This window comes from Coffea arabica, chromosome 2c (assembly GCF_036785885.1).
Source record: "Coffea arabica cultivar ET-39 chromosome 2c, Coffea Arabica ET-39 HiFi, whole genome shotgun sequence".
Classification (NCBI taxonomy): Eukaryota; Viridiplantae; Streptophyta; class Magnoliopsida; order Gentianales; family Rubiaceae; genus Coffea; species Coffea arabica.
In genome coordinates, this window is record NC_092312.1 from 56,895,504 (window position 1) to 56,907,152 (window position 11,649).

The following is an 11,649-nucleotide window of genomic DNA, read 5'->3' on the forward strand; positions in this document are numbered from 1 at the left end:
GATAAGTTTATTATTTGGTTTGTTTGGTTGGTTGAGGCCTTGAATAGATGTGTGTTACTGGTTATCACTTGTGGTTGGATTGGAGGTTTGTTGGCTTGTGAATCTAAGTTGTACTTGGATGGGAAAAGTTAGAAATAGGGGAAATGTTGCCCAAATTTCTATTACTTGTTCTTATGAATATTAGTAAGATACAAGATTTGATTTTGAGTTAGTTGGATCTTAAGTTACATATGTATCTGTGAATGCACTTCAATAGTAGTATATGAGTTGTTTTTGACCAAGATTTGGTATCAACTAAAATGAAAAGTGTTAGTTTTATCTCGAAAATTTTGAATTATATTTTCTCACTTCAATTTGAGATTGGTTGTTCTTTCAACTACTAATTTTTGGAATTTTCTTTCGTTATATTTGAATTTGAGAAATGACTCAAGATTTTCATGACTTGGAAGCTTAAATGTTATTATTCACTCTAAAACTGTATTTTCATATTTGCACTAGTAATTTCTGGATTTTTGATGGTTCATCTAGATTTTGATATTTTGACTGATCTAGATTTGTTTGGTGATCTGGAGTACAACTCGGAAGGAAACTTTTGACATATCTCTTGCTTATATTGGTGAGTGTTCCAACTGCATGTTACTTGCTCATTGTTGCTAGAAATTTACTAAATACCTGATTTGACATTTCATAGGTGAGTGTGTCCTTATTCGCACTCGTCCTCCCCTTCTTGAATGATCTTATACTTGCTCGAATCTGATTGACCTGTACTTGTATTTGTATTTATGATTGACTTATAAGTGCTGAGCTGCAGCATATACCACACTCAATCCGAGTGGGAGGTGCCTCTCATTCTGTCTCCGTACTTTTCTCTTGATTAAGTCGATTGATCATCAACTATACTGACTACTTGGGAACCCAAACCCCACTAGCCAGTTAATCGAGTCAAGCCGACAAGGGCTTGGACGTTTAGATAATGAACCATGGGTCTCTAGTTTGTCGAGTGGAGTGTTATCTTCTCGACTAATCGGTATGCTCGAGTATTACCACCAGCGTTTATCTCGGAGTTCTGGCCCGGTAAGGGGTTTAAATGGTGAGTGAATAATTATAGTGTTCAAGGAATTACATTTGGAGGTTTAGTGCACAAGTGGAACAAACCCGAGAGGAAACGGGCACGAAACGCGCGCGTACACGTACTATTAAGAGTTGACTTTGGTAAAGCTTTTGGGCCACAATTCTGGTAAGCTTCTAAGACAAGATTCAAAGTACAAAATACTCTTTCTTCCTCCTAGTATCAGCTGACCAGCAACCCCAAGGAAGAAGAGAAGCAAAGCTCTCTTCATTTGTTTCCAATCTTGCTTCCAAATCTTCCACAAATCTTCATACAACACCTAAACTACTTGGAGATTCACCTTGGCTTGGAGGAGGAGGTCTTCTAGCCGAGTTTCTTGGAGCTTTTGGTGACCAAAATTTCTCATTTTTCATCAAGAATTAGGAGGTAATCATTCGGTCCCATAATCTTAGTTCTAGTTCGTAAAATTTGGCCTTGGAGCTTGTAGCTTCATGTGGGTGTTGTTATTTGGTTGTAAATGATTGGAGTGGACTCTATGAAATCCCACAATGGATATATTGGACTGATATGGTGATTCTAAGTGTGGTTTGTGTTAATTAAGTGATAAACAAGGTGAGATTAGTTGGAAAATTGAAAGGAAAGTTGAGGAAAATTTCAGTTGGTTGTTGACCAATTCTGCCCTATTTTTGCCAAAGCTTTGATTCGAATTTTTGGTTATCAAATGACTTTGAATCTAATATAAATATGTTATATAGGATGTGTGGAATGTTTCCACCAAAAATCACTTGATTTGGTTGAAGAAAAACAGAGTTTTGGTATGAATGAAACCGGAAAATCGTATAACAGGGGCTCTCTGGCAGTAAAATTTGAACGATGATAACTCTTTGCTCAGGTGTCAAAATCAGGTGCCGTTAGCAGCATTTGAAGCTAGACATCTGTAATTTTATAATGGTGTATCATGAACCTTTTAATTCTAAGTGAGTCATCTGTAGTGACTAATCAAAGTCGACTGCTCTGTTCTGCCAGTGCAACCGAGAAAATTGTACTGACTAATCTGTAGTGACTGCTCTGTTCTGCCATTTTCTCTTATTTTCAAATTGAATTTCAGAATGACTCCTTCTGATGAAATGTAGCCTATTGAATCTAGTTTCCAATGCCACCAACAATGTCCAATTCCAAGTTGAATTGAGTGAGATATAGTCCAATTCCCAAACTGTACCAAATCTGAAAAACCCTAATTTTGGCTAGCTGAATGGCCTAGCTTGAATTGAGACTTGTTATTTTGAAAATTTTGGTGTCAATTACCTGCCAATGTGTGTTGGATATTTCTCAGACTTTTGTTTCATAAATGAGGCAGATTTGAGTGGTTTTCATTGGGCAAAATGTTTGAAAAGGAAGAAGAAAGCAAAAGACAGATTGGTCTTGGGATTTTCTTGAACTTGGGTAGTTTGGTTCACTACCTTCCCATGTGAAATTTCAAATGAAATTTGGTAGAGGAGTAGTACTCATATAGAAGTTGGGTTGTACCAATTTTGGTGTCAATCCAAGACTATTTCGATACCTAAATGATGGGCCAAAGTCGTTTTCCAAATCTGGAAAATTGACCCAACAGTCTTTGTTTTTGGCCAATTTTGAGTTACTATATCTTGGCGTTCAAAACTCCAATTCTAGTTTAGTTTGTTGTGTTTAAAACTTTGATTGGAACTCTAATAGTGCTGTGAATTTTAGAGGCTAGTTCACTTTTTGTGAATTTTGCCGAATTTTCAAAGTTTACCGAAAACCAAGACCGAAACAGTCTTGGGAGTGTAAGTCAACCACTTTGAGCTGAAATTCGAATATCTTCCATTTAGAATATTGGAAAAGTGTTTTTTAGAAACTTTTAGTACATTGAAACGAGATTCCAACGGTATAATATTTTCCAATTTTGGACCTACTGAGTGCAAGATATGATTTTTCTAGGCTTGACGCACAAGGCTGCAATTTGCCGATTTCTTAGAAAATGAAATTTTGGAAACTTGACTTCTTATCTTGATATTAATCTATTGTTTTGAACCCGATTTCGTGGAGGATATAAGTTTCATCAGTAACTTTAAAATCCACACTTTTGAATCTTAACTTTCGATAAAATGAAACCCTTATGAAGACATTGACTTGAATTCTAAAGCAACTGTGCAATTTTTCTGGTTTGATAAGGAATTTGTGAAATTGTGAGGGTGATTATTGGTCACTTTTTTTCAGGCAATCAAGAAGGTCTGTGAGATCCCAATTCGTCCTTAATTTTGAATAAGGATTATTAGTGCTAAATTTTGCTATAAAATTTGATTTTAAGGATGATGGTAATTCTTTACATGTGATTTTGCTTTTAGAATCGAAAAACCTTAATTTGGAATTTTATTAAAACCCTAATTTTGCCAATGTTATAAAGGTTGTTGTTTTATTGTTTTTATTATGGAGAAAGTATGATTAAGTATGGGAGGTTAAGATAGGAAGGTGATTAGTGAAATGATTAAGTGTGATTAAGTATTTTAGACTAGATTAAGTGTATGACCTATGGAGTTAATTCAAAGCTTTTATATAATTGTGGGCAAGAGTGTAAGAAAGTTAAACTAAGGTTGTAAGGGCTTGGGAGCAAATTGTAATCTTTTATATGATTGGTTGGGTGCAAAATATCCTTAGTGGTTGATGACTCACCTTAACTCTAGAATATACAAGAGGAATCAAGACATAAATGAAACCATCATCAAGGGAAAAAGCAAGAGAAAGGGCCGAAATTTTGAGAGCAAAAGAAAGGGAAATTTCCTCCAAAGTTCATCAATTTTTAACCATCCATCTTGCTTTTGAAGCTTAGGGTAGCAACTTGAGCACTTGATTGTTGTGGTTTGATCATCTACAAAGCTTATTTGAAGGTATGTCTTCTTATTTGGAAGTTAAATTTTGGGGTTTTAATCTTGAAGCTACGGAAGTGATGCTTTTGTTGTGATTATGCATTTTTATGGGTTGAGTGATGACTATGGAGTAGTTTTATGGTTTATTTTGATGATTATATTGCTGATTTTGGTAAAGGCTAGGAGGAAAAAGTAGGGTTTCTTGATTCATGATTCATAGAGTTGGTTTGGTTGGATTTTGGCTTGTTAAAGGCATCTTTGATGTATTAATTTCACTTGTATGGTTGGTAAGTAAAAAATTCCAGATTAGTCATGAAACCCTAAGTCAAAGGAAAGTTAGTTTGGTTGGGTTAGGGCTTAAGTGATTAGAGTTTAATTGATTAGGTGGAGAAACCAGTAAAGTTAGTAGGATTAGCACCTAGATTATGGTTAGTATTGGGTAAGTCTTGGGATGAAATTGGGAAAGGAATTTCAATTTTTCTTGTAGGGCAAATAGGAGGTGGTTTATGTGTGTTTATTTGGTATGAGTTTGGCTCGAAAGTTTGTATGAGAACCATAGAAACGGATTGTGCGGTTGCGGCGCACGAAACCGGCAAAACTGGAAACAGGACAGTCCACAAATCCGAATTTAAGCTCTGTTTTTCTTTATGCTAAGAGCTGATTTGGAAGCTGCTCAAAACACAAAAGTTGTAGCTTCTTAAGTCCTTAATGTGGCTACAAAATTTCAGATCAAACGAATCAGTGTATCCCAAGTTATAGCCAAAACACTTGCACCTGTTTTGAACACTGGATTGTGTTATGCTTTTGGATTTAGCCTCTGACCATGCTTGGTTCGCCTGGATAACGTGCGAACTGGGTGTTGACCCCTTCATAAGAAATGTAGATCTTAGTTTTAGCTTTGAAACAGTATAAAGTGTGTCCAAATCCGAGTTTCGTAGCTCCAGTTATAACCAAAACAAGGTCAGTTGTCAGAACTGCCTTTGAATTTGGACAGTTCTGACAGGAACTTTGGACCCATTTTTCACCATGTTCTGTATTGATTCAGGTTTTGGCCAAAATATAAAAGTTTTAGCATTATGACATAGCTTTCTAACGCATTTAGAATTTCTTGATTTAGATTTTCGAGCTGTGAGTTATAGTCCGGCAAACAGACCCTGTCCGTCACCCTAAAGTGCAAACTTCTGGCAATGTTTTCCATAATTTCGACCTACTTCCATTCAGATCGAGATTAAGATGCCTTCATACAAATTGTATCCCTTCCTCTTAGCTTCGTAACGGTATCTCATACATTTTAATCCGACATTTTTAACCCAACTTATGATCAAAACAGTTTGGGAAAGCAACTATGCCCATTTCCGTTTGCCGGCCGTTTCCATTTCCGGTTGCCGATTCCGCACATGCATGTGCCAATTTTGCCGTTTTACTTAATTTGCGCACTTTAGTAGTTGTTTGTGTGATAATATGGCTCAACCTTCTGCTACAGGCGGTGACGGGCTAGACAGAGCCCGTGGGGGCCACTAGCTGACGACTTGAATTCATTTTGCGTACTTTCTCTCGTTATACTTGCTCTTTAGGTGAGTAATCAGGGTTTCTATGTAACTCAATACTAATATGAGTTTACTATGAAAAATGGGCACTTAGGCGAGGGTGTACTTTATTGCACTCGATCTAAACCCCAATAGCTGCTCTTGATACATGTGAAATATGATTTTGTGTTTTGTTATGGAGCATTTATTGCTTGTGAAATATTTGCGGAGCATTTATTGCTTGTGACGCAGTTTGAGAGCATTTATTGCTTGAATTAGAGCATTTATTGTTTGAACTAGAGCATTTATTGCTTACACTAGAGCATTTATTGCTTGAACTACAATTTTAGAGCATTTATTGCTTGAAAAGAATATTTTAGAGTATTTATTGCTCGTGACTTGAGCTGAGACTCATGGTCTCTCTATCTGGGATCCTTTAAGAGAAGCGAGCTGTGTGGTTCAAGATCTCAAGGGTCAACCAGTGATCAAACTCGACAAATGAGTTGGCTTGGGAGCCACCCGTATCCTTACCATGTGGTGTTACTTTTCTGCTTTTGCTTTGCTCTCACTGTGCAAATGTTGATATGTAAAAATTACATTTTTACCCCTGGTTAGTCACTAAGCTTCTAGCTTACCTCCTTTTCTTTTGTTTTTCTTAGCAGGGCCGACACGGGGAAATTTTGGCACCATCACTAGTATAGTTGGGTTTTGTTTGTAATCACCGAATAGTTAAAATGTTTTCCCTATTATAGTGATCCGTGTAAGGACTCTTCTTAGGGTCTACTCTTTGGTTTTGGTTATAATCATCAGGATGTAATGATATGGGTAGTTATTTTTGGGGATGTAAATTGAACTCTTTTGCCGATGTATATAATGTGAATAGTACTCTTTTGGTACTTTTAGCTTTTATTTGCTTTTGACTTCGAGTCCTGGCGCGAGTTGGGCAGGCTGTCCGCCAAACCCTTTGGTTCGCCTTAGGTTGAGGTGGGGCTGTCACAAGGTCTCGAAGAGAATCCCGAAGTGGATCATTGACAACTTTCTTTATTCACTTATTTTGATTAGTGAGTGTTCCATATAGGAGTACGTAAGTTGAAGAGTTTTACGACATGTTTACTCCATGGTCATTACGTGTTTAACTGTTAAGTGCTACCAATAACTGCTCTTATGAACTTTTCCACCATTTTAAGACGAGTGTGTACTTTATCTCACTCGACCTACTAAAATGACAAATTACTACCGTTTACCGATTTACTTGATTACTTGCGCATGTTGTAAGCTCTAAGCTGAACTGGATCCTTCTCTTGGTTACTAACCTGCTCGAGCCAGGACTGGGCTCGGTCGGGTAGGTTGGAACCCTGGACCACCATTTCAATATACTCAAGTATTACCACTGGAGGGATAAGGTGATGGCTAGACAAACCGAAGGGATCTGAAGTTATGAGGTGAAGTAGATCGAAATGGTTTCACTGGGATACCGTATCCTTCAATATGTGTTTATTTCTGTATAATGATAACTGTTTCAGGTTAATGTGCCAATGTGTAACCTTGAACCATACATGTGTTATGCTCAAATTACTTGATTTATTAGAACTATTAGAGTGTATTGGAACCTCACTGGGCTGTTTAACTCATTCCACGCTTTTATTTTCCTTAACAGGATTTAAGACCGAGAGTGCTCGCGAATAGTACTAAGTTGCTTTCTTTTGAAGATCTTAAATTGTATTATAGTAGACGACTGTAGTACATATTCTTTTAGATTGTATTTAATCTTGAAGGTTAACTAGTTGTGTTCTGAAGTATTTTAAATGTATATTGAAATTATTCAAAAAATTTCTAGATTTGTATTATGGATCGTAGTGAGTCCCGACGAGGGTTGGGCAGGTGTTTCGCAGATACCCTTGGGTTCGCCCTTGGGAGAAGTGGGGGCGTCACATTTGGTATCAGAGCTTAAGTTTCAGATCTTTGTAGTGTATCCTAGGCTTATAAGTTTAGGATGCCGAACTGTGGGACTGGTTTGAAAGACTTAAGTGCCCTTCTAGAGCGAAGCTATGAATCATAAATGTGATAGGTATAAACCCTTTATCTTGATATTTGGAGAAAATTAAATATGTATGTTGGGTAGGAATCTCAAATGTGGTGATTTACTTTTGGGACCGGCCGGCTCGAGTTGTGAATTACCTTGTTTTGGATTCTTGCACTCGAATACTTAAGAGTTGAGTTAAATCCTAATGACTTGAGATCTCCATTTGTGGGGAATAAGAACGAATTGATATTTCACGTGAATAGTTACAGGAAATCAATAATCGTTTGGCTAGGATGGTACAATAATTAAGAGCGAGAGGTGAAGAAGATCATAGTCCAGAAGATCCTGGTGTTGGGATTGAAGTTGAACGTGTTAGGGAACGGGAATCATCTAGTTCCAATTAATCTAGTAAATCACTACTTGTGATCTTTTGTAGTAGGGCGATGGGAATAGGACTTAAGAGTTTGCACCTTGGAGATGCATGTACCTTTGCTAATCACATGTTTACTTTTGTTTATTGACCTTGGCTTGGTATGTACTTTACTTGACTGTAACTTATGTTATGATCTAATGAACTCTAGTTTGTGTTTGACTTGTACGCTGATAATGTTATTTGTGTAAGTGATTTCATTTCTTTAGAATTGTTACTGATATGTGTGTGTAGTTTAATTATGGCTTAGTGTGAGGTTTATGGATATGCATATAGATTAGCTGTGAACATGGAAATTAGAGGACAACGAAAGGGACGTCAACCTAGACAACCTCGAAATCAAAGAGTAGATAATGGGTCTGATATTGATCAAAATGCCGAGCCAAGGGCTGGGGAAAGGAGATGACCAAATGGCATTAGTTTTAACTCGCATGACGGATGTACTAGAGTTCTTAGTAGCTTAACAGGGTTAGGGGGTTGGACAAGGAAACCAACCTAGAAACCAAGAGATAGGGGAGGATCGAGCTTTGGAGCGGTTTCAGAAATTCTTTTCTGGAGGATTTGACCCAGAAGTGGTTGAGAATTGGTTAGAAAAAATAAGGAATATATTCGATGCCTTGGACTACACAGAGGAAAGACAAGTCATTTTTGCTGTATTTCAACTTGAAGGAGTAGCCCGAGCTTGGTGGAATGTTATGAGAAACAAGTGGGAAAGAGATCAAACTCTAAGGATTTGAATAAACTTTGTACGAGAGTTTAATGAGAATTTTCTTCCTCCACTTGTCCAAGAAAAGATAGAAGATGATTTTATAAAGCTTCGTCAAGAAACTTTGAGTGTGACTGAGTACGAAACACGATTCACGAAATTATCTACATATACTCCAGAATTGGTGGCTACGGAACGGAAGAGAATAAGACGGTTTATCCAAGGATTAAATTTAGAAATCCAAGATGCCCTTACCGCAGCACAGATTGAAACATTTAGTGACGCTCTCGAGAAAGCGCAAAGAGTGGAAAGCACAAAATCCCAACTGTGAGCCTTTCAATCGAGGAAAAGGGATGCATCCGATAATAGACTAAGAGAAATTGGACCACCACCCAAAGTTAGAAAAGGAGTGGATGGAGTAAGACTATCACTTCTTTCACCACTCATGATAAAGGAACCAGAAAGGACTACGTCATGAAGAGCTCCAGTAGGACAGATACAATCAAAGAAAACCTCGCAAACAAGCCAAGTCACAACGCCTCGTCCGACCTGTGGATATTGTGGAAGGACGAATCATACCGAAGAAAACTGCTGGCTAAAGGGGTGAAAGTGTATGGGATGTGGGAGCACAAACCATAAAGTTCACAACTGTCCAAAGAAGAATCCACGAGAAACTACTACTTAACATGGGAATAGAACTATCTCTCGACAAATCAATGGAGGAGGAAATCGACCAGTGGCATCTGCAAGAACATATGAAATGATCACACAACAAGATTCAGGGTTATCTGAGATTATGGAAGGTATGAATTTCGAGTACGAAATTCATTTTAAGGAGGGAAGGTTGTGAGAACCCGAGTTTTCTTATTTTTATTTTATTTTTTTGGTTTAATTAATTATTTACTCACCCGTTTTCTCTGAATAATTTATTTCAATCATTTTAAACTTATTTACATGGAATAATGTCTCAATTATATTTTTAACACGTCTCGTTAGTAAAATTAATTTTTCTAGGGCTCGTTTAGCGAGAAATAAAGAGTACACATTTTTCGAGGCTATGTTCGATCCGAGAGTACATTAGTTTTGGAGAATTAAGAATGATCAATAATAGATTAAAAAAATTTAATTGAGAGATTAGATATGAGTAAGTTAAAATTAAACTTATACCGTGCGCGCGTCGAAAGTTTTCCGAAAGACGCGTTGGCACAAATTAATTGGAGATTTGAGAAATTAATACTAGACTCATGTGAGGACTCATGTTTTTATTTTTAAAATAATTATTTTCATGATTATTTACCCAAATATTAGTTAGTTATATCATCGTTACAAGAATTTCTTTGAAATTGCGCTTTATCGCACACGAGTCGGAAGTTCGCGTTTTCACGCGCGCAACTAATTGATGGACTTTAGAATTTTATTTTAGACTACTAAGAGTGAATAATTATAGTGTTAAAGGAATTACATTTGGAGGTTTAGTGCACAAGTGGAACAAACCCGAGAGGAAATGAGCACGAAACGCGCGCGTATTCGTACTATTAAGAGTTGACTTTGGTAAAGCTTTTGGGCCACAATTCACGTAAGCTTCTAAGACAAGATTCAAAGTACAAAACACTCTTTCTTCCTCTTAGTATTAGCTGACCAGCAACCCCAAGGAAGAAGAGAAGCAAAGCACTCTTCATTTGTTTCCAATCTTGCTTCCAAATCTTCCACAAATCTTCACGCAACACCTAAACTACTTCGAGATTCACCTTGGCTTGGTGGAGGAGGTCTTCTAGCCAAGTTTGGTGACCAAAATTTCTCATTTTTCATCGAGAATTAGGAGGTAATCATTCGGTCCCCTAATCTTAGTTCTAATTCGTTAAATTTGGCCTTGGAGCTTGTAGCTTCATGTGGGTGTTGTTATTTGGTTGTAAATGATTGGAGTGGGCTCTATGAAATCCCACAATGGATATATTGGACTGATATGGTGATGATAAGTGTGGTTTGTGTTAATTAAGTGGTAAACAAGGTGAGATTAGTTGGAAAATTGAAAGGAAAGTTGAGGAAAATTTCAGTTGGTTGATGACCAATTCTGCCCTGTTTTTGCCAAAGCTTTGATTCAAATTTTTGGTGATCAAATAACCTTAAATCTGATTAAATATGTTATATAGGATGTGTGGAAATTTTCCACAAAAAATCACTTGATTTGGTAGAGGAAAAATCGAGTTTTGGTAGGAACAAAACTGGAAAATCGTATAACAGGAGCTCTCTGGCAGTAAACTTTGAACGATGATAACTCTTTGCTCAGAAGTCAAAATCAGGTGCCGTTAGTGTTATTTGAAACTAGACATCTGTAGTTTTCTAACAGTGTATCATGTACCTTTTAATTCTAAGTGAGTCATCTGTAGTGACTAATCAAAGTCGACTGCTCTGTTCTGCCAGTGCAACCTAGAAAATTGTAGAAGCTGCAACTTGTGGCTCCATTTTCTCTTGTTTTCAAACTGAATTTCAGAATGACTCCTTCTGATGAAATGTATCCTATTGAATCTAGTTTCCAATGCCACCAACAATGTCCAATTCCAAGTTAAATTGAGTGAGATATAGTCCAATTCCCAAACTATACCAAATCTGAAAAACCCTAATTTTGGCTAGCTGAATGGCCTTGCTTGAATTGAGACTTGTTATTTTGAAAATTTTGGTGTCAATTACCTGCCAATGTGTGTTGGATATTTCTCAGACTTTTGTTTCATATATGAGGCAGATTTGAGTGGTTTTCATTGGGCAAAATGTTTGAAAAGGAAGAAGAAAGCAAAAGACAGATTGGTCTTGGGATTTTCTTGAACTTGGGTAGTTTGGTTCACTACCTTCCCATGTGAAATTTCAAATGAAATTTGGTAGAGGAGTAGTACTCATATAGAAGTTGAGTTGTACCAATTTTGGTGTCAATCCAAGACTATTTCGATACCTAAATGATGGGCCAAAGTCGTTTTCCAAATCTGGAAAATTGACCCAACAGTCCTTTTTTTGGCCA